General features: G+C 40.3%; 1 protein-coding gene across 8 annotated transcripts in view; it reads right to left on the reverse strand.

Moving 5' to 3' along the window:
- The window catches only part of foxn3.L (forkhead box N3 L homeolog), a 163,289-nt gene that overhangs the window by 69,287 nt on the left and 69,049 nt on the right, over nucleotides 1-24,953 (reverse strand). The window contains exon 1 of one of the 8 annotated variants that reach the window (XM_018228567.2): nucleotides 5,723-7,113. The exons of 3 other annotated variants lie outside the window; for them this stretch is intronic. The gene's annotated coding sequence lies outside the window, so the exon portion shown is untranslated. 8 annotated transcript variants of the gene reach the window in all.

Genomic DNA, 24,953 nt, shown 5'->3' on the forward strand with positions numbered 1-24,953 from the left:
ATTTGTCAGCCGAGTATAAACAGACCACTTCAAACTGATGGAGGCCACGCTGGCATAATGGGGTTAAATGTAACCTCCAGACATTGCATGTTATGATGTCTGAAACTGACAGATACACGAGAAGGCTGGCAATTGTTCTGATCATTTTTGCCACAGTACATGCAAATACAACAGATCTAGAGCCTGCAGAAGATCTATCAGTTATAAGAAGCTGACCAATGGCATGTATGCAAAACATTATGTGAATGGGGTGGCCCTAAAAGATTTTGCTGAGAGACCTATTAACTTCTAGTTACCCCACTGTTAATGCAGTTTGAACATTAAAGTGACTAAGAGACTAAAGCTGGCTATTAAAATTTGTATGATTTTTGGAACATGTATGTTGGGTTGTTTATCTCGTCCGATATATTTGTGTATATTTACACAACGTTTGTGAGTTTTTAGGTTATTTTTAAATTAGCGCACAAAGAGATTTTTTTTAAAAAATATTCTCTAATCAGAAAAAACTTTAGAAAATCAAAGTCTATTATTAATAAATCTGGCTCTTAATGTTGAGATGCCATCCTTCTCCAAGAGAATGGCCATGAATTTTGTTAGCTACCAATTGAAAGGAATGCGATGTAATAAAAAACTTGATGGCCCAGTTTGTGCCAGCCTGCTGTTCTTCAAATATTTTATGATCTACCTAATACAAGCTGCTGGTCTGAGGCATGTGCACCTGGACCCCCCTCCCCCATTTACTTTTGGTGAGTCTACCACAAAGTACCTGGTTTTATTTAAATAGTGACTTTATTTTAAATATTGTCCTTTTGATATTTAGTGTTAAGGTGGCCATATCTTTTCTGTGACCAATCATTTGTTTTCAATACAGACAGGTTAGAGCTGAATTATCAGATATACATGTAGAAACAATAGAATTCTACCTGTAACTGAAGATTCAGCACTAACAGTGGCCGGTGTTCGGGTGCTTAAAAGGTGCCCCATCGACGAGCCGACCTTTATCCAAGTCTTTTGCAGAGATCGATCAGCTTGTTTCCTGCCATACATGGACCGAATATCGTTCAACAATTTGTTTTGTACGATATTATTGGTGCATCTATGGCCACCTTTACTATAAACAACACAATGCAATGCAAGGTAGCTTTATCTTCTCACATATCTAATAAGAAAAAAAATTTACTTATCCTTATAGTTTCCGAAGACGCCCAAAGTTTCCTAGTGAGGCAACTTCGGAAAATGAAGCGTCACATGTGCCTTCCCCCAGGCGATTTTAATTTTAGCCGGTGGAGGGTAGGAAGTTCGGGGAGATTGTCGCCCTGAAGAAGAGGAGATTTATTTGTCGCTGGGGAAACTAATCTCCCCGAATCTGCTCATGTGGCCAGACCCTTAGAGGTTGAGAAGAAGTATGAAAAATGAATACTTAAAGCAGCAGATTAGGTGGCACAAGGGGATACTTATAGCTCGGAAGGCATGCAGCAGCAGTGGGAAGTGCTCCAGCTTTGACTTGTATGGTAAACTCCTGGACCCTGCAGGTGGTTAGGCAATTATTGCTCAGAAATGTGGCATTTGGCTTTTCTGATATTCCATATATGTAAATCAATGCCTAATTCTAAGGACAATGTGCACATAGAATGACATACAGCAGGAATGGTGGAGTTCTGCCTATCAGTTGTTCATCTGCTACACACAGCAGTTCTAAATAAGTAACAATATCAGCAGTGGCACTCTAACCACCACTGTTCTTTGTTGAAGAGCAGCAGAGATTAGAACCAGTAGTGTAACTTTAATGCCCACCCCAATCAGGGTGGCTGGAACAATGGCTTGCACTCCAGGTGTATGCACAATTTCTCCCCTCCCACTTGCAATGGGTGCAAAAATTAAGTGGCAGAAGGGGCTGGGGTAATGCAGACCAGGCGACAGTCAGGGAACCTCAGTGACCATAGGTTCTGTAGTTACACCGCTCGCCAGAAACCCTTGCGCCATAGGACTAAAAATTAATCATTAAAATGTTATAATATGTGCAACTCAAGGACTACTAATTTATTTTTTTGGACACAATTTCTCATATACACCTAACTTGCACCTCAACTATATAGTGCAAATGAAAATACCTTTCTTCATGATTTTTTAAATAGAAATCCTGAACTAAGGAAAGCAGTGTGTTATGGTTCTGACAACTAATAAATATAACATTTTGTGGTATTATTGCTATTACTCTCTGTATATATTCACACATTACAGGGCAACCCTTTTGAAATAAAAAATAACAAAAGTGGTATAAAGGCGATGCTTTATTGGCTAACTAATATAATCATACCAAGCTTTCAGAACATTTTAGTTCCTTTTTCAAGCTGATCACAATGAAGCTGTGGTGTTCTCTGTTATATATACAACATTCAGCTCATAGGACAAATGACCAAGAAAAAGGAATATAATTTTTTTTTCCTTTTTTCAAAAGGGTTGCTCTGTAACATTTTTACTGGCTAACACGGTACAGCAACTTTACCTGTATACACACACAAAGACACACAGGGGCACATATATTTGTTTTTATGGAGTATCATGATCAGACTGCACAGAGAACCCATCTGTCCTGGGACTCCCATAGATGATTTGATATGTGCACAAGTACTGCCCGTAGCACAGGGGACACATTACTCTGCTGGTACGTCCATCGAACACTGCTTGGTCTGCAAGCGGAAGTTCTCGTTCCCAGGAGCCTCTAAACAGTAAAATGTTATTATGGTTGACAGTACAGTAATTTAATTGCACTGTTGCTATAACAACATGATTCTCTCTATTCTATTTGTAATTTGCTTATGTGCCAGTAACCTCCGCAAGAGACTGCCAAACACTCATTGTTATACCACCTTCTTTTTATTTTCATTCCAACAGAGGTAACCAACAAATTTGTCCTCTTAGATCACCTTGCCCTTCTCTCCAAATGCTATGCAAGGAAATCATAATTTGGAAAACAATTAAGCACAGGAAAAAGATTGTGTCCTCTCTAACGTTTCCTGTTCACAACAGTCATCAGTTCTCAAAGCTTGCCAAGACTCAGTTGTTTATTCAGCGTATACACACTACTCAGAGTAATGCAATACTTGAATACTACTGTATGCTGCTGTGATATATAGATATATAGATATAGATATATATATATATATATATAGATATATATATATATATATATATATATATATATATATACACACACACACACATATATACTTCAAAGCTGGCTGGAAAGTGTGAGAACTACAGTTCACCACCACATGAAAATGAAAATGCATACTTACTTTCACATTGGCACTCTCTGCAGCCAGAACAACCTTAAAGGGATTCTGTCATGATTTTATGATGTAGTTTTTATTTCTAAATTACAGTGTTTACACTGCAAATAATTCACTATACAATATGAAATTTCATCCCCGAACCAGCAAGTGTATTTTATTTTAGTTGTAATATTGGTGTGTAGGCAGCCATCTCAGGTCATTTTGCCTGGTCATGTGCTTTCAGAAAGAGCCAGCACTTTAGGATGGAACTGCTTTCTGGCAGGCTGTTGTTTCTCCTACTCAATTGAATTGAATGTGTCACAGTGGGACCTGGATTTTACAATTGAGTGCTGTTCTTAGATAGACCGGGCAGCTGTTACCTTGTGTTAGGGAGCCGATATCTGGTTACCTTCCCATTGTTCTGTTGTTAGGCTGCTGGGGGGGGGGGGATGAGATAACTCCAACTTGCAGTACAGCAGTGAAGAGTGACTGAAGATTATCAGAACACAAGTCACATGACTGGGGGGCAGCTGAGAAACTGACTATGTTTAGCCCCATGTCAGATTTCAAAATTAAATATGAAAAAAAAAATCTGTTTGCTCTTTTGAGAAACGGATTTCAGTGCAGAATTCTGCTGGAGCACCACTATTAGGGTTAGTACACACAAGGAGATTCGGGGACATTTTGTCGCCTGGCGACTAATCGCCTCGTCTTCTAAGCGATAATCTCCCCGAACTGCCTCAGCGTGTTTTCCCATAGGCTACAATGAAAAGTTGCTAATGCGCGGCGATGCGTTTTCTATAGTCGCCCGAAGTTGACTCATTGAAGTTCTCCCCGAATCTCCTCGTGTGGCCTTACCCTCGATGCATTTTGAAAAATTTTTTGACAGTATCCCTTTAACGATATGCTGAGCTTATGTAGCAAGTTCTATCTAACTGTTTTCTTCATTGAGAAACATCACACACAAAAGAATTAACAATGCCTAAATAGTCACAACTTTAAACTATAAAGAAGGCTTGTTTCTTGCATTGCCTTGTGAAACAGATTGTGTAGCAAGAATGTAGGACATGTGTGACAAATCCACAGCCCTCCAGGTGTGGTGAACTACCGAGTCTGGCATATAGGACAACTTCTGAATGTTAAGTGATGGCGGGTGATATAGTTTAACTTCAGCAGAAAGGCAGATTAACCTGAGACTGGCCCATAAACCTACACAACTAAATTAGCTTTAAAGTTAAACAATAAATACGGACCGTTTTAATAAAACAATACATAAAAAATAAAGAATAAAATGAACGTACTAAAGTATCATCATGAAAAGTATCCGTATAACTGTAATAATTTGATTTCACAGGCAGGAACTGAAAACAAAGGGGAAATGGCATGACTGATCTTATTAACACCTTAGCTACCCTGTGAAGGGCTGCAAATCCCCCTCAGCACTTGCAGGGTTATTACTAGCTCAAAGCAGATGAGTAAATGTTTAAGGAGCCCCAGTCACATTAGCAGCTGCCCTGCCATCTCAAAACGTCCTCCTCCCCCTCCTCTGTTCTCTCTGTTTACAGGTTTCCAAACACAAAGAGCGAGTCAGGGGGAGCCATCCCTCCTATTCAGCTTGTTTTATGGAGGATAAAAAGTGGTGGAGTTTGTGCAAACATAGCACTTCATCAGCAGTAAATAAAGAGGCTTTAAAGGCAGGCAGTTTAGCAAGCGGCTGTGTGCTGGGGCAGGGCAAGTTGAGAGGGAGCAGGGGGGGCTGCACTATGAACTTCATATTGCGACATGCTGTTTGACTGTAGGAAGCGCTGGGACTCAGCTGTTGGGATTGGCTGGGAGTGAAGTCAATCCTTGTTGCTAGGAGACAACAAACCAGATCTTTCTACACCACTTCTCCAAGAGAAACAAGACTTTTCTTACAAGTTAAAATTAGGCATGGACAACTTGTGGCCTTCCTGGTGTTGTTTCACTACATAAATGCCACATCCCATGCAGTTAACTATAAGTTTCCTGGACAGCTTTAGTGCAGAAGGCTGGGCAACTCTTAAGTCGAGTACACAGTGCAAAAGTGAATACATTCGGCTTGTTTATATTCAGCGTGATAGTTGTAAAGCCAGCGTCGCCTCAGTACAGAGTGAGTGTTGTGTTGGGGGAGCTGCACCCTATTAAAGCTCAGCTGTCACATCAGGGAGCAGGACAGAATACAGTAGCGACTTTATGAAACAACTTTCCATATTTAGTTGTAACATGAGGAAGCGCACCGGTGATTGACAACTCAGCTCAGCATGTTGTGCAGCAGCTCGGCACTTGCCATAGCCAGGGAGTGACACCGTGATACAGAGCCAGCGTGTCAGCCATCACTTGCCCATTATTAACCCTTCCCAAACGCGACCCCCCGCTGGGCCACATGACTTCCTGCCCGTAGGATCAGCAAACCAACATTAACGTACCTGGATCGGAAAGTTCACCCCTTCGCCGCCGTCATGATCCGACAAAGTTTGCCAGTCCGCGGGCACCGGACACGTGGTCTTGTGCCAGTCCGGAGCAGTAGGGAGGGGAGAGGGAGGAGGGGCAGACTGGGAAGCTAAAGAGCGAGAAATTGTTTCCACTGCAAACAAAAAGCCACAAATGCCCAGAGGGGAGAAACGTGGGCAGGGCGTCATCCGAGGGGAGGAGAGACACTGGGGGAGGAGAGGGGCGCACGCACGCAGGGGGAGAAGGCAACCAAGGTGAAGGGGCGGGAGCGACAATGCTGCCCCGGCACTGAACGGGTTAATTAGCCAGGACTTCTCTCTGACGGCAAAACAACCCAAATAGACGCACTGAACGGGTTAATTAGCCAGGACTTCTCTCTGACTGCAAAACAACCCATATAGATGGAAAGACAAACCATTACATACCGGACTATACTAAAGTGAAAGCCTGCGCACACAGCGTGCCACTAATATGCTCTCAATGTGCCAGCTGTGACCCCACTCAATGCTCTATTATGAAACGTATGTGCCACACGACTCCCAGCACAGCCTTTGCTACTAACTCTTGCGCACTCACTCCACTACCAATAGCATCGCCAGCACATTTGCTTCAGGCTCCGCACAGTGCAGAGATATATGTGCAGAGATATATGTGCAGAGATATGTGTGCTGAGTTATATGCTGCTGTGTGTGCTGACATATATGTGCTGCTGTGTGTGCTGCTAGTGGCTATGTCTCAGTCGTAGGGAAACGAGTCAGTACTGGGGTGTCCCGGCACAGTAGCAACAAGGTCAGAGAGCAGCCTATACAGGAATGTCAGTCGTATCTCACCCCTCTCAGGGTACAGTAGTGCCAATGTACACCGTATAGAGGAGTGCCAGTCGTGTATGACACACCGTATAGAGGAGTGCCGCTGTACCTCATACCCTGCTTACCAATAACGCGTATCACTGACTCAATGAGGGGCATTAGCGCTGCTGTTACAGATGCGCAACGTTATACAGGAGCTGCAGTCTCTGACAATGTGAAAGGCACAAAGCAGTTCCAGTACGCTCCACCTCCAGAGCTGCCAGGTACCAACAGTGCATAAGAGCCCCGGCTAGTGTGTGCCAGTGTGAAGCTTATTATACACGTGTGCCACAGTGTCAGTATACACGTGCCTACTCACAACACTGCCAACGAGCGGTTACCCTGCAGCTGCACTAGCTCGGCATTGCCATCCATCCCCTGCCATTGTCAGCGCAACATTGGTGGAATTGTGCCCTGATTCTACAGTACGTCTAAACAGGCGCAGTCTGTGCTTACGGCAATGGTAGCAATGTGGCCACAGACAGGCCGCCGCAATATATAGACGATACCCCCTTAAGTATAATGAACCCCACAGTGTCGCCAAGGAAGACGCTACTCACTGGTATTAGCGCTAAGCCAAGTATCCCGGAAGTGGCGGGCAACTCCTGAGACTCCTCCAGGGACAGGTATATCCCTATGTGGCACAACTCCCTTCAGCACTGATTCCAAACGTTCCACTGAGACTCTAAGTCCTTCCGCTGATCCCTTGGGAAAAGGCCAGGTCCAAGCGCGCAGATCCGAGCTGGACGAGAAGGCAGAGAGGAAAAAGAAGCCCGTCCATTGCTACAACATTGACCCCAGTCCTACGCAGGGCACTTTCCTTATCTCATGGCCATTTTGTTTGGAGACTTTACTCAAGTCAGCAGCCCACACAGGATCCTCCCATATTCACACCCAGTCCAGAATAGATATACGAGCTGCTGTGGGATGTGCACGTTGGGGGCAGGGCCACTTGCATCACTATGGGCGCCCACAGAGCACTAGCATAACAGTAGGATTTGGACAAAATCTTTTTGTAGACAGTTACTGAAAGCTTCTACCTCATGACTGGACATGGCGGAAGGAGGAGGTCGCCTCTGGCTCATGTTCAGCGAACGCTCCTATTGCCTGTGTGTTGCCTATAAATCACTATAACTATCATTAGCACAGCCCTGTGTTGTGCGCCCAGTCTGAATCGCAGCATTTATGCTCCAGCAGTTTCTCCTTGTTTGTGTGTCTTGCCATCATTTTGAGACGCTGGTAAAACTAAATATACGCTGCCCATTGTTTTATCCATACTGCATGGCAATGAGGGGCATGTACCATCTCTAATGCACAGCCATGTTTCCTCCTTCTTGCTCCCCTACAGTGGCGTAACCAGGCCCGGACTGACAATCTGTGGGTTCTGGCAAATGCCAGAGGGGCTGCTATAATGTGCCATAGAAAGTATTTAGTGGGCTGATTGGGCCTCTGTGTACCTGAAATGCCAAGACCTATTTTGATTCTAAGTCCAGACCTTGGAGTAACTATATATCACTAGCCCCACAGCAAATTTGCAAAATGTCTAGAGGTTGACTTGTTTTACCAATATTTATTGAAATTATATATTCATTAGGGCCTTCTAGGGGCCCTTATACCTCCTGTGCCCCCTGCAGCCACAGGGTCTGCTTCCTCTGTACTTACTCCGCTGCTCCTCTGACTGTTGGTTTATGTGCTCTCATGTGGGATTTAGGGCTTAGCTGAGCCTTGCCTTTGGTTTCTGAGAGTCGACTAAGCATACCTCCCAACATTTAAAAAATGGGAACAAAAAGGCCTGCCCTGAGTAGCGTGGTGAAAAATGTTTTGACCTTGTCCATTTTATCACCATACCCCCAAATACAACATCCATTTTACAAAATCATGGCTGTGTTATTACAGTTTTGCTACTGATGGTGAATTGCCCTTTAAGCTGCAAGTGACCGTTTCCTCGAGAGACCTTCTTATCTTAAATAGTTACAATTGTACCTTTGCTTATCTTACATTGTTACAAATGTATCTAAGTGCAGGTGCTGAGTATTCTGGGTTCTCTGCCAAAAGCATCTTGTCTAATTACATTTCAGAAATTTTGTATATTTTTCTGGCTTTTCAGTGCAGGAGATTAGACTGCGTTCTGAGCTGTCAAAATTGGGACTGTCCCGTGAAAAACAAGACAGTTGGAAGGTATGAGTTTAGCTTTCCTTGCAGTGGGAGGACCAGAGAACATATCTAGGACAGGGGGTGAAAAGCCTGCTCCTCAACAATACTCAAATGTTGCTGGAATACAAATCCTGGCATAATTAAACATATTAAGGGTTAAGATAACTGAGGAGCAACATCATGGTTTAATCTTTGAGCAATACCACTCATAACTTTTGTTATCCTTATTGTTCTACTTATTTTTGTAGTTTTTTATCTCTCCATAGCCATTGAGACTATTGACCTGAGATATTTCAGTGAGAATCACATTCCAGGTGTTTAGCAGGCTTCTATGTTCTTTGATCACATGATGCCTTAGGGTGCTAAGATATTGGGCACTTCATCATCCGCTGGGAAATCTCCTTCCCAGCAAGCACTGACATGTCTGACAATACCTGCCCCTTCCCATTAGTTGGAATTGTTGCATGTAAAACACATTAAATGTGGTCATCCGAGCTTTAAAATGCTTCCTTCCACATTTTCGGCCAATGACCCAGGATCAAACATGTAATGTGTTTTTACATGCACTAATTCCAAGCAATGTGAAAAGGCAGGTATTGTTGGATTCATTGCTCACCGGAGAGGAGACTTCCCACTGGGCAATGCAGCCCCTCATGTGACAGGGCCCAAGACACATTTGTTTTGTAACATATAAACAGCAACTGGTCTCGTATATATACTACAGGTTAATACTGGCAAGCCAACAATGCACACTGGTACTAAGGATTTTCAATCGAGCTTCATCAACTTTGTTTGGGTTGCCTGTTCTGTAGAATTGGGGACTGCAGCAGAAGACTTCTAGTAGAGTGTTTGATATAACCCTAACCCTAAGAATAACCCTTTATACTACCAACACCCTTTTAGTCTTTTTCAATATTTGCATTCTTCTGTCTCTTTCCAGCTTTGAAAATGAGGATCACTAACCCTGCCAGCAACAAGCAATTGCTCTGTGAGGTTACAGTTCTATTTGATATTTATCTTTCTATTCAGGCCCTCTCATACTCATCTTCTGGTCTTACATTTAAAACACTGTTTGGTCGACCCTAATCGACTAATCTGACTTCAGAAAACAAAGAGCCGTGTATGTTTTCCCATTGGCGATTTACTTTATTGCAGATGGAAGAAGCACTTCATTTCCCCATGCGCCTTTACCCTAAATCTGGCCCAGTATACCTTCTCTCTAATAATTGTTACCAAGATAGAAAGAATTGATCAAGTGTTTAGTTATATAACACAATGATACAGAGAACTATTACATTATTAAAATCAGACAGACCCAGCCCATAAAAAAATCAGGGTTAGACTTCCACTCAGACTAACATTCTTGCTCATTTGGCAAGTGCTGCTTTTTAAGTTGAGTGCATTGCCACCAGCAAAAATGTAAAAAAAAATGTGCCATACTTCCCTATATACCCTCACAAATCAGCAGATATGTCAGAATTCAGCTTCAGTTATATACCCTGATGCCCTCATTTCATCGTAGAGAAACCTTGGAAAGTAAGTTAAACACATCACACAAAACAACAGCTGCTGATTCCATGTCATTCTTGACTATTAAAACTGAGATATAATTGCACATTTGGCCTGCAGCCAAATTATATTAGAAATTATCCAGGTGTATCAAGCAAATCATGAAAACAAATGAATTGAGGTGAAGAAAAAAGAGCAGAATACAGAACATTTGTGATTCTTCTCTAAGGGATATGCAGAGTACAAGACCCAGGAGATCAGAGAATCTGCCAGATTTTAATAGTACAACCAGGAATTAGCATTTAGTTACAAAATCGTACTTCAGGCTGCTATCAGACTACTTACTGTACACTGTGAATAGTTATAGAATGCCTGCACATTTTGGGCTCATTCAACTGATAATGCAAGTTAAAAATATGTTTTTATAGGAACAGCTCTTTGCTAATATAAAGATGTTATAAAAGTAAGCCAGGTCAGACATAGATACTAAAAAAAAATGTATATTTGCTGGTTAAAACTAAGCTAGCTCTAGGGTTGATACCTGCACTGAACAGGTTCGTATTGAAGTCTCTTACATATAGCCATTCCAGCAAGGATCAGCAAAGACAAAACATGTTACAAGATATGCAAGGATAAGAAGCCAATAAAAGCTTTTTTACTATTACAAAAGATATTGTGTGTGTATTTTCCAAAATGTATGGTGTGTAAACAAATACGACAAGATTAGGGATAAGTGCAATCTAGGACCATTTAGAGTGGGGTAGCGGTATTCACACTTCCAAGTTCACTGCTAAACGTGAATAAGGTGGTTGTGCGGGACAGATTTCTTTTAACTGAAAACAATAACAACAAAAACAATAAGATAAACCAGTTGATTGCCCTTACTATGGATGTTGGGGATATCCATTACTACCTATTTGGTAGACTCTGGGAGGTAGCCAGTCTCATTGTCAGGTTGAGGTCGTTGTGGCTAGAACCAGGGGGTTGGTGCCTCGTAGACAAACACTTTTTAAAGTTCAGTCATTTTCAGGTTGTTCACCAGAAATAAAGACTTTTTTCAGTTACTTTCGATGCTCTTTTTTTTACCATTTTCCCAAAATTGAAGTTTAAAGTTTAATGGTACTGTCTGTGGTGTTTCAGTCTGGCAGCTCAGTAATTCAGGTGCTGATACTGAATTGTTACACTTTGCTACTTTTAATTGATACATTTCCCAGCATCTGTGGGATATTAGAAAATATTGTGTCAATTATAACAGTTGTCTTTAATTAAACTCAGGGATTCTGCTCAGCGGGCCAATGATAACAAATGTATGAAGTAATGTTCTATAAACAGTTTACAGAGTCTGCGCCCCCCCCCCTCCCAGAGTTGCTTCAGAAAGACAAAAGAAGAAATGAAACTTTATACTTCAATATTAGAAAAACTGTCACAAATAGCAGATCAGTGGTATTTACTGTCAGATTAGGCTTTCCTCTGGCTGGCCTGAATCATAGGGCAACTGTAGTGAGTAACTCTGGGTCTGACTTCTGACTGCTTTCCAAACTGAAAGGTTACAGCCAAGTCAGAGATTTCCACTCACCCAAACTTAGACATCGTGACATAATCATTGGAACAGCAATATCTGAACAAAAATAAATTTATAAGAGAGGGTAAGAACATTGGAAAACAAACACATGTTACACCTGTAACTGTTTCCCCCCGTATTTTGAATGAGGATGAGCTTCATGGTAACTAGGACCTTTGACCGTTCTTACCCAACTTGGATTTGAGCAGCTGCAACTCCCGAGCATGCATTACATGGGGCTCTCTAAGGGCTCTTACACGTGGCCGTTTTCTCCTGCGCTCCCCTGCCTTGCACTTTCTTCTGTTCAGCCGCAGGAGAGCACATGAGTAGACGCACTCAATTATTGTGAAGGGGGCTATACTCACACAGACGCATGTAAGCGCCAAACTTATTTTACCTGCGTTCGGTGCATACAGCCCCCTTCACAATAATTGAGTGCGTCTACTCCTGTGCTCCCCTGCGGTTGAACGGAAGAAAGCACAATGCAGGGGAGCACAGGAGGAAAATGACTGTGTGTAAGAGCCCTTAGATGGCTCCTCACTATATTGGCGGAAAAATGGTTATCCACACTGAATTACACACATCAAACTGTATATATTGGAATCTATTTACTGAATGATATGAGCATCTCCTACATTAACTTTTCAGCAGTGGAATGAATGGTTATTTAGCCCCTAAATTCTCAGAGCAAATCATTTTCAATGAACATATATTGTAGTTCCACAGGGCCAGCTATAATTCCTGGGCCCCCAGCAGTTGCAGGCTCTGTCTGCTATATAGTTGCACCCCTGCTTCCATCTGCTTTTCAGTAAAATGATTTCGATCATAGTTCAACCTTTTGTCCAAGCAAAACCTACCTACCTGCTAAGTAATTGTTTGAGTAGCAAACACAAGAGGTGTGGCCAAAATGTAGAAACTGCTGTTTGTGTTCATGGGGGCCTCATGTAAACATGTGCGGGGCCCCAAAGTCTGTATTGCTGGTTCAAACAATTCTCTTGAATCTTACTTCACATAATCCATCAAACTTCAGTATTTTAGTAGTACTTCCCCAGATGGTATTGGGCACAGGCATTAGAGTATCAGAGTATTAGTTACAATTCTGAAGTAGTACTCACTTATAGGTGAACTAGTCCCCAGCACTAGAAGGATGTTTACAGTGGTGCCTTATTCCAGAAATAAATATTACTGCATAAGTAGACGTGCATAAGCACTATGGGTAACAATGTGGGCTACTAATCCTTCTCATTTCTTTGATGGAGCCCAGGCTGCTCTACCACCTACCTTAAGCTTAACTCTCCTAGCTCTACTCCTAACTCTCCTAGAGTAAGCTATTACAGAAACTTCACTTTCAAGGGGTTATTTACTAAAATCTGAATTTATCTCATTATGTAAATTAAAAAACCACGTCCAAACTCCCATACCCGATTTTACCTTATTCATTTCCCATACCCGATTTTACCTTATTTATTAAAACCGAAAACCCAAATTGTATGAATTGTTTTTAATTTTTTACTGAATCACTTGTTTTTTTGGGAAAAAGCCTACTTTTTTTAATGTTTGCCCAAAAAGTACAAAATGGTGGGATTCTCAGGCTAATTCCAGCGCAGACTACAGAAACTTCAAATTAGGATAGAGACCTCTACCATTGGCTTATACAGAACCTCGGCAGGTCTGAGATGGCAGGTTTTCGGATTTGGGCTTTTTGCTGCATCGGGCTTTAATAGATCTTGAAAAATTTAAGTTAAAAAAAAAAAAACTTGAGTTTTGGCCCAAAAGTCAACCAACCGGAGTTTAATAAGTAACCCCCTCAATGTCACCACTACCATACCATCTAATGAGGACTACCTCCAACTCCCCAGCACTGCCTCCACCTACAGCAAGTGGGGTCCAAAGAGACAGAGCACATGATGACTCCCCCTTTTAAAGAAAGGGGCACCTGATAACCCTGAACAAATAGAGAACCTCCAGGGAAACTGGAAAAGTAAGCAGCCCCCTTCCAAGTCTGAAACAAACTCATCCCTTGGCTGGATTAACCATTATGGGGACTGAATAAAGTAAAAGTGAGCAAAAACTTTACACTTTCACAGCTACTAGTTTTACTCATGAACATTATACTGTGGTGGCTTAATATCTCCAAATGTGCAGTCTGTTTCACTTTAGGACTACAGAAGGAGGCAGCTTTCTTTCCTGCTTAATGACAATGTGAAGATCATTGGCTTATCTTAGATGTTTTCTTATCTGAGCTACACAGCAAGTGCTCTGGGAATTACTTATCCTACAGAAGCAATGTATATAAGTTAAAAAAGATCTAACCACCACCATTAAATTGCTAAGAATGTTCTTTGGAGTACTTTTGCAATTTACAATTATTTTCTGTCTTCTTGCTTTTACGATAATAGCAGTTTTACACACAGCAACTGTGCCAGGGGGTTTACATGCCTTATCCTGGCAGCAAGTCCAGATGCTACACTGCACTGCTCTCTTAAAAAGTTTACACTGGATCGTTTACACAAAAAGTTAGACAGAAGGACTGTTGTGTTAATAATATTAGTGTTGTCTAACATAATTAAAGTAAATAATTTTGTGTAAAACACTTTTTTTGCCAGTGTTTTGCTTGTACAATGCCATCAGGATGATTTCAACTGCCATATTCAATCTGACTACTTCACAAATATGGCTGCTAAAACACTTTGACGCATGTGCAGACTTTGACCCGCGTGCTCACTCTGTTGTGATGTCACCACATCGTTTCTCTGGCTCTTTTATGCACCTGCGAAATTCCCAGCAGGCAGTTTGTACTGTTAGCCAACACAGGACAGTAACATTGCTCATCCCTAACACAGCACAATTGAGCATACTATCACTGAAAATATTTCCAAGTCAGTGTTAAAAATGTGCATAAAATCAAAGTAGCAATGCAAACTGCAGCATTTGACATACTGCACACAAGCTAATAGATCAGACCACTAGGCGGAAGTACTGCCAAAGTTTGACATCTTATGTTTTGGTTGGTCAAGTATGCTGCAGAATTGGCTGGAAATCTGTATGTGTGGCCAGCATAAAGGGTCAGTAACACCACAAAGTGAAAATACATTATAAGTATGGGACCTGTTATCCAGAATGCTCGGGACCTGGGCTTTTCTGGATAGCGGATCTTTCCGTAATTTGGATCTCCATGCCTTAAGCCTACTAGAAAATCATGTAAACATTAGATAAACCCAATAGGCTGGATTTGCTTCCAATGAGGATTAATTGTATCTTAGTTGGGATCAAGGACAAGGTACTGTTTTATTATTACTGAGAAAAGGAAATCATTTTTAAAAATGTGGATTATGTGGATAAAATGGAGTCTATGGGAGATGGACTTCCCGAAATTCGGGGCTTTCTGGATTACAGGTTTCCAGATAACGGATCCCATACCTCTTATTTCTCATTGTCCAGCATAAGCAAAATATTTCTTTCCAACAAACTTCATAATTTCAGCACTATGTTTTCACCCTAAAGGTGTGTAGAGATCCAAGAATAACATTTGAACTAGTACTAAATCCACTGATTCTACAATGCAGCCTCTTTTTCTATAGTATATATATATATATATATATATATATATATATATATATATATATATATATATATATATACACAGTGGTGTGAAAAACTATTTGCCCCCTTCCTGATTTCTTATTCTTTTGCTTGTTTGTCACACAAAATGTTTCTGATCATCAAACACATTTAACTATTAGTCAAAGATAACACAAGTAAACACAAAATGCAGTTTTTAAATGAGGGTTTTTATTATTTAGTGAGAAAAGAAATCCAAACCTGTGTGAAAAAGTAATTGCCCCCTGAACCTAATAACTGGTTGGGCCACCCTTAGCAGCAATAACTGCAATCAAGCGTTTGCGATAACTTGCAACGAGTCTTTTACAGCGCTCTGGAGGAATTTTGGCCCACTCATCTTTGCAGAATTGTTGTAATTCAGCTTTATTTGAGGGTTTTCTAGCATGAAGCGCCTTTTAAGGTCATGCCACAACATATCAATAGGATTCAGGTCAGGACTTTGACTAGGCCACTCCAAAGTCTTCATTTTGTTTTTCTTCAGCCATTCAGAGGTGGATTTGCTGGTGTGTTTTGGGTCATTGTCCTGCTGCAGCACCCAAGATCGCTTCAGCTTGAGTTGACGAACAGATGGCCGGACATTCTCCTTCAGGATTTTTTGGTAGACAGTAGAATTCATGGTTCCATCTATCACAGCAAGTCTTCCAGGTCCTGAAGCAGCAAAACAACCCCAGACCATCACACTACCACCACCATATTTTACTGTTGGTATGATGTTCTTTTTCTGAAATGCTGTGTTACTTTTACGCCAGATGTAAGGGACGCGCACCTTCCAAAAAGTTCAACTTTTGTCTCGTCGGTCCACAAGGTATTTTCCCAAAAGTCTTGGCAATCATTGAGATGTTTTTTAGCAAAATTGAGACGAGCCTTAATGTTCTTTTTGCTTAAAAGTGGTTTGCGCCTTGGAAATGTGCCATGCAGGCTGTTTTTGCCCAGTCTCTTTCTTATGGTGGAGTCGTGAACACTGACCTTAATTGAGGCAAGTGAGGCCTGCAGTTCTTTAGATGTTGTCCTGGGGTCTTTTGTGGCCTCTCGGATGAGTTGTCTCTGCGCTCTTGGGGTAATTTTGGTCGGCCGGCCACTCCTGGGAAGGTTCACCACTGTTCCATGTTTTTGCCATTTGTGGATAATGGCTCTCACTGTGGTTCGCTGGAGTCCCAAAGCTTTAGAAATGGCTTTATAACCTTTGAAATTGAACTCAGGTGTGATAAACCACAGTTAAGTTATTTTTTAACAAGGGGGGCAATCACTTTTTCACACAGGCCCATGTAGATTTGGAGGTTTTTTTCTCCCTTAATAACGTAAACCTTCATTTAAAAACTGCATTTTGTGTTCAATTATGTTATCTTTGACTAATAGTTAATGGTTTTTGATGAGCAGAAACATTTAAGTGTGACAAACATGCAAAAGAATAAGAAATCAGGAAGGGGGCAAATAGTTTTTCACACCACTGTATATATATATATATATATATATATATATATATATACACTAACAGACATTTCCCTACAGTCCTAAGGTCCATTCTGAACGTATCCTATATTGTTTGTGAGCTAGTATCAACATTGTCAGACCAGAGAGACAGCAGCAAGTTCTGGCAGCTCCAACACTTTCCTCCTGGCTCTCTCCTAGCTACAGGGTGTGAGCCTTGAACCACTGACACATGTCCTGCCACAATAACCAGTCTGGCAAGCAGAACTGTGGGACTTACTTCCTACTCTCGGCTGCTACACACCCTAATCTTGCTTTTCACAAAGGCACCCTAAATAATGCCTGCTTGCTCTGCTGTAAGACAACAGACAAAGGATCGTTTACAAACACACAAAAAAAACATATTTACCGGTATGTAAACTGGCAATAGTTACTACAATTCTGTACAGGTTTTCGTTAAAAACTATTTCTTGACTTGAACACATTTCTGATCAATTTTGTGTTCAGCCTGGTTATAAGTAAGCCAAACTGAATAAGTTGGGTACAAAAACGTTAAATCAGTCATAGACCACAGAATATTAAAACACAGAGCAACTCAAAATGTCTTAAATCTAAAAAAAGAACGAAATTAAGATTCCATTTCTTCTGTACTGAAATGGCACATGATGCAGTTTAATTACTGCTGCACTGAAGCTGAAACTGCAACAGTGAAAAAAACTACCCACCTGTTGCTGCTGCCCACATAGATGTATGGGAAATACCCGTCCTACGGCAGACCTAGCAGTGACCCACAGCCTGCCATTGTCAGATCTACCATAGTATATGTTTATGTGAAGCCAGCAGTGATGGGGGACAGAGGTATTTTGACCTTAAACTGTTTTACACACAATAGATAAACAAACTTTTAATGCCAAACAATATGCTGTAATAAAAAAGCAACCTGTTTTTAATATACATCAACCTATTTAAAAGATGCAGCTCTTCCGTAAACATTGCTTGCGGATTTCATTTGGGACATCTTTCAATTAGTGCAATGCAATTCACTGGCAAAGCATACTGTATGTACATTTTCTCTGCAATCTTATGTTTGGGTAGATTAGGATGATTAAACATTCTCAAAATCATATTAATTCAGTATTTTATGAGTTGTAGTGAAACAAATGTAATTATTATTACATGGCAGTAAAAAAGGAAAATGCACTTATAAAAATATTTGCATGTATCAACGATTAATGAACTGCTTCTATAACAAATGAGGAGAAAAAAAATAAAAAAAGATCTGCTCATAATGAAATGATACATCAACCATTATGCAGCCACTATGATGTATGGAATTTCTCCAATACCTTTGTGATTTCATAAAGGCAGGCTCCTGATAAAAATCTTCAGATCACGCCAATTATATAAATATTCCTTGGATTGCCATAGAAACATTACACTGATTAGTGAAGCTGAAACTGGCCATGAGATGTCTTTCTAAAATAGCTACAGAGGAGCACCCAAGGGATCAACCAGCAGGAAAATTTTAAGGGATACTTTGTCCACAACCTTATAACATCCAAAAATAAAAAAACACAGTATATTGTTCACTTTTTAAAATAACTTTAGAAAACATGATATTTTTGTGTATAAGTAGTATTTTAATAGTAGTACTTTTATATTGTAAAGCTACATTGAAAATAACAGGCCACTAACCCCAGACACGCCAATGAAAAATGGCCAATTAGGGCCTCATTAATTCCAGATACACCAGAAAATCAGAAAACCAAAAGCAAAGTTTTCTTCTTTCTTGCTGCTTGGCTCTCTCTCTCTCTCTGCCTGGCTCCTGTTACAAAAAAAAAAATCCAAGATGGTTGTGCATTCCACAGTGGAATGCAACATCTCTAAATAGGTGATAAAAGAAGACCACAATCTGCTCCTACTATCCCCTCTACTTTAATAAGGACATATGTGAACACAGGGTGTCCATCAGAAACTTTGGGGCTTGTACAAGTTATTTATATGAGGCCCCATGAACACAAGCATATACCAATATTTTTGGCAATGCCCCATGTGTGTGTGCTACAATCACCAATCTCACCAAACTCACCAATCATTTTACTGAAAAGAAGTGGTGTAACTAAAAGGGAACTTCAACTGAAGAAACTACAGGGGGCACCGTGGGACTGAAAAATTTAGGGACCCAATGTTGTTGCTATGGGACTCACTAACCAGTCATTCCCCTGCTGAAAAGTTCATGGCCATTGGAATTTCCCCCTGTCACACTTCTCTGCAATGTCTTGGCTTGATATGTATGTTCTGTTTTTCAGAAGTTACACAAGTTTCTAGGCAACTCAGGGCAGTTTTTGTGGCGTTATGCATACGTAAGTGAGGCAAGCTTTAAACTGGCCATATTCATGCAGATTTCATCATCATGTTGAATCAAACGATTGAATGTTGCAATCTTCTGACCTGCAACTAACCATTCAGATTAAATAAATAGTAAAAAGGGCAAAGTAGACAATGTTCTGGTCATGAATTCACAGACAGCAATCATACAGAAGTTATGTCTGATAAACAGTAGTGACAGACACCCAAAAATAGGCAATACACGCAGAGATATTATTGCTAGCCGACAGAAATTTTCTAACCTGCCAGAACGACTAAACGACTGATCGCCATGGTACTAAAAATGTAAGGACAATCTATACGTGGTCAGACAATCGTATGAACCTTTATCTTTGTGTCTTTAAGTTCATAAATCTCGATTTTGCACAATAAAAGCAAAGTCTCCTATTGTAATCACTTTATCGCATGAGTTTGCATACCCAATGTCATATTAATAGGAATGGATAAAATAACAAAGGCAGTAGCAGGAAGAAGAGATTCAGAAACACGCTTAGCATAATAGCTAACGAGCAATCTCTTACATGACCTAAAAGCCATGGAGTAACATTACAGAGATCAATAGGAGTTAGTCGCTAAGATCACAAGAGAAAGATCCTGGTGCCTGTAATCAGGCCAAAGAAAGAAAAGATGCAGGTCCGCTGTTGATCCAAAGCTGTTAGAGGGCATCAGGCATTAACTCTATTAGTACCAAGGGTCAGTCTTCATACCTGCAGCAAACAGAAACATCAAGAGCTAATGGCAATGATATGTTTTAGAATTAAGTTTCACCCAAGATCAACAGGTTTCAACAAACGTGACTTGTTTTTAGGTCAAGTCAGAATATATAAATTAAGTTGCTCCTGCACTCATGGTTGTCAACAGATTTGTAGTGGTGCTAGAGCTCCCTAGATAACTGGCAACTCCAGTGCAAGAAAGGAAGATAGTAGCTGCACACGCAAAGTTTGCATTCAGAAATGTACTTTACCTATTTATTAGGCCATAGAGTGTAATCAAAAGGAAATAAAGTTTTGGATGGACAAGCCTCATCCAACACAGGAAGACTTGTCCACCTTGAACATTATTACCTATAGATAGATAGAAGCATAAAAGTTTGCTGTAAGAGTATAATGAACATTTAGAACATCATTTTTATAAGCAATCAAATTCTATATCTATGGAGGTTTATAGAACAAAACAGACAATGAAAGAAGGTAAAAAGGAGGAACAGGTATAGACGCAGCAGACTGATTTTGTTTTGTATTCAGTTGTTGCTTTTGTTGAATAAAATTATAGAAAATATATGTTTACTAATTATCTTCAAAAAACTATTATTTTGCTGTAGGTGAACCAAATATGGCTAAATGATCCTCTGTTGGAAGATCTCCAACAGAGTATTTAAGAACAAGCTGTTCAATTTTATGGGGCTATAATACCATTTGGAAGTCAAATTATAATGAATAATTATTCTAGGCACCTAAATTTTATGGTCCAACTTTCTGTTTGTAAGCCACTCCAACGTTACTGTGATTTTTAAAATCATTATCATTAATCAGTATGGCGGAAGTAGTATCATGCTGTGTTGCTGCTTTTCATTAGCAGCTAATGGGCATCTTGGTGTTCTGTTAGAAGGAAGAATGGATGGTGCATGATACAGGAAATATCATAAGATAACTCATTTGCTAAATTACTGAAGTTTTGAGGAACTTCACCATTTAAGGAAAAGTAAAAGGTAAAATGACTTGTGGTGCCCAGTGATTCTAGTTTCCTTCCTGCTCCCCAAGCTGACACACCAGCCTGAGGTAGAATTGTCCAATGCTTGCAAATACAAGGCCATAGTAACACAGGAGTAGTTCAAGAACAAACAAGCCAGTGTCCTACATTTTCTTGGGATATGGGATTTATGGGATCCCTGGCCCCTCAATATTTACCAATTGTCCGGGCCACCAATGTTTTTTTTTTTTTTACCGTGTGAGGAGCCCTTGTCACCAATATTTGGTTTTTTTTACTTGTGGGGGTGCCTGGCAGCCAATGGGTTTTTTTTTTAACTTGGGGGGGACTGGCCACCAATGGGGTTTTTACTTGTGTAGGGGGCCCTTGCTTGCAACTATTTTTTTACTTGTGGGGTTGCCTGGCAGCCAATGGGTTTTTTTTAACTTGAGGGGCGGTGCTGGCCACCAATGGGTTTTTTACTTGAGAAGGGGGCCTTGGCTTGCAATTGTTTTTTTACTTGTGTCCAGAAAATTTTATCATATAGGGATTTCTGATGGTGGATCTGATCAGGTAAGCAATTATAATCATTGGACAACCCCACTGATAGCTTTCCTTCTCCTTTAAAACAGCAATAACATAGAGAACAGCATTTCATTGTAGGAATTTGTTATTTAATAAACTGACAGAAAATACTAACACCTTGTATTTACCATTTCAGTATAACACATATTTCAAAACCCATTAAACTTTTTGTTTTGGTTTCCAAATAGCTTTCTACTCGCAAAAATGCTCTCAGAGGGCATTCAAGCTCTTAACAGGTTAAACAAACACTCAGAAGTAATTGGTGTGATTGTAATAATAAAAACAATACATGCTATAACATCTTCTATGTGAGCTGGGCAAAGCAATTGAAGCAGATTCACAGCACTGAGTGCAAGTGATTAGGTCTTTAGAGGAAAAAGCTCATCATTTCAAAGCCGCTCTTCTCCATGCACAGTCAAGTACAATGAATTATTTGGAGAGCTATTATCCTCTTAAACATACTTGTTTCCCCCTTCATTGTAAAGCAATGGATGTGAATAAATATGCTGGTCCCTCCTGCTTTGTCAAGACCTGGAAATACCAGCAGCACACAAAACAAACAGCCCATGCCAGGCAGCCTGTAATAGATTCATAGGGCTCAACTTTGTAATTGCAGTCCACTCAAAAGCTGAGCAAAATATAGAGATAAAATATAAATAAAAACTGACGAACAGCTAAAATAGTTCATATATCACATGACATCCTCTCCTACCAACCTAGATCTTAGTGCAATGCCTCTGTTTTATTTTCCTGTTGAATGTTCAGTGATCCCTATACCTTATGATCTATGTGAATAAAGTAAGGGGCTGTCACTTCTTTGGAATATTGCATTCAGAAATGATTACACTTCAGACTTTGGTTGTTTTTCTGGCAGCAAACAATTAGAGATGATGGCACTGTTCTTTTGCTGCAGATATCCAAGATTTCTTGCCTGCCAAAACAGGCAAAAAGTGGGTTTCAGCTACAGTAATGTTGTAAAGAAATATCCCATAAAAATAGGAAAGCCTTTGTTCTGCTTAGCTGGGAGAGCACAGAAACATATTTTTTTCGATGTTCATATTAATAAATGCATCTCCTTTAAAATCAAAAACAGATAATTACTTAACCTCATTTATAAAAAGTTAACTGTTTAAAAAAAGTAATTTGTTCTTTGCACCTATGGAATCTGTGTTTAGTGCCTAAAGACGTATGTCTCTCTCTTTATGGAGCACTGCACATAGAAGGGTGGATGGTGTTTGTCCACTGGCATGGCCTTAGAGTCTACATGATTCAGAACGTGCAGGCCAGGAGCACCTGGGGATACAAGGTACTTACAAGCTGCTTACTGAACATGTAAACTGCAGGGCCCCTGACACCTGTCAGCAAAGCACCAAATACCTTTTAATTCCCTTTTAATTCAATGTAAGCCACAGAGTGAAGAGCCAAAAGATCTAAGTTCCTGCACTCCTGCCTAGCCCTTCATAAACATCCCCTATATATTCTCCCTTTAAACTGTCAGTGAAAAGAAGAGCATAGGTTCTCGTGTGCACAGAGCCTCTGCATATTTGCACAGTGTCAGACTGGCCCACCGGGATACCAGGAAAACTCCCAGTGGGCCCAGGTGTCAGTGGGCCCTCCTGCTTCTAAACATTTGGCCTATTTCATGGTCATTCCCTATTTCTATGAGAATAAAGAGGCTAAATGGATGGAATAACATATTATAGTATGTAAAGAAAAGAGAATAGGAGAATAGAGGTTGATTCAGGAGAGGAAGAAAATAATACTTAGAGTAGGCCCCTGGTCTAAAGGTTTTTGGGTGGGCCCCTGGTCTAAGGGTTTTGGGTGGGCCTCTGGTGTCCCAGTCCAACACTGTATTTGCAGTTTTACATATGTATGGAGCTGCCATCAAAACATCTACCTTGCATTTGGCATCATCTCGAAAATGTAATCAAGGGAATTTATTGCAGATATTAGCAGCATACGGTGCAAACGGTCTCTTATTTGTAGACAAACCCTAATTTTTATTAACTTTCCAAGGAAATTTGTTTCTCTGAAAATGACCCAGGTGCTAAAAGTAACCAACTGAAATGCAGCATCATATGCAAAAAACTTTAGATAACAAACAAGGGTACATAAAACAGTCATTTACTTCCCCTCCCCCTTGTCACCCCAATACATGACAAACCAAAATCTCATGGGAGTGGCAAAATCTGATTTTAATTTATAACTCTCAATTTGGTGTTCTGTGGTGGATGTCTCCATCTTTACCCCAAACTTTCAGTCCTGTATAAACATATGTAAGCAGAAGTATCCAGATCCTTGTAAAATACCAGATTGAATTCTTCAGCTCATCCTTGGTTTTTAGTACAGGGCAGACCAGAGGGCTGTTCTGCTTAGTCACAGGTTAGAGGAAAAGTGATGAGTAAGGAGATCAAACAGATAATTTCTATGTTACACTGTATCTGAAATAATGGCACAGGCGAGGCTTTTTACAGCTCAAGGAACTCCATATGGCAAACTCATCAAAGCTTTACATTTGCTTAGTAGCTTTAAACTTTAGATTTTTGCATTCCCTTAGCATTATCAAATGGAGTACAGTATACCAACCTCATCGATACAACCACCACCCTTCTAGTAAAAATGGAAATCGATTAACTTTTCACTTTCAAATTTAGAACAAGTTCACGGATTCTAGACTTCCTGTTTATCAGATAAGTAATGCAACCCTTGAGAGTTATTAATGATCCTGCCCATTCCCCTTTTCACTGATTGATGAAGAGCCACATGGTTAAACATTTCCTAGCACATAATTTATCATCAGATATCATCATACCATGCGTATTGATAGCTTCTGTGACTGGACAAGTTAGTTATGTTGCCATATCTCGTAGAGTCAAATTTCCAGGTATCTACTATTAGCACCTACAGTGGCCCACAAAATAATGAGCATGCACAGTGCTCCTAATATCCGTAAGTGGGCCAGCCAAGATCAGAAAGCACCGAGCTACAGGGAATAACTTCAAAAGCATCATTCTTTACTTTCATATGGCTGATGTACACTAAGAAATACTAAGAAAATGGGACAGAATTTTGTGATAAAATCAACAGTTGACCTTTTAATGATTTTGGGTGCAGCTGCTTACACTAAATGTAATACTGATTTAGCAGACTATTTAGCTTGTTTATTATATGTATACTGTATATATTTCTATTTATTTAGCACTTTGTATGCACGCAACAATGTACAGAAAATTATTAGTATTTGTGCAAATGTATTAGTCTAAATGCATCAGATTGATCAAAGCTAATTGTGACTGATTGCGATGGGTGACTGACTACACTGCTGCAAAATTGCACTTGTGCCTCCATTAAGGTCCATGAACAGGGAACAGAATCAAGTTAATAGACTTTGTGGCCCATCATCAGAATACTCATGTAGGTACCATT

This window comes from Xenopus laevis, chromosome 8L (assembly GCF_017654675.1).
Source record: "Xenopus laevis strain J_2021 chromosome 8L, Xenopus_laevis_v10.1, whole genome shotgun sequence".
Lineage (NCBI taxonomy): Eukaryota > Metazoa > Chordata > Amphibia > Anura > Pipidae > Xenopus > Xenopus laevis.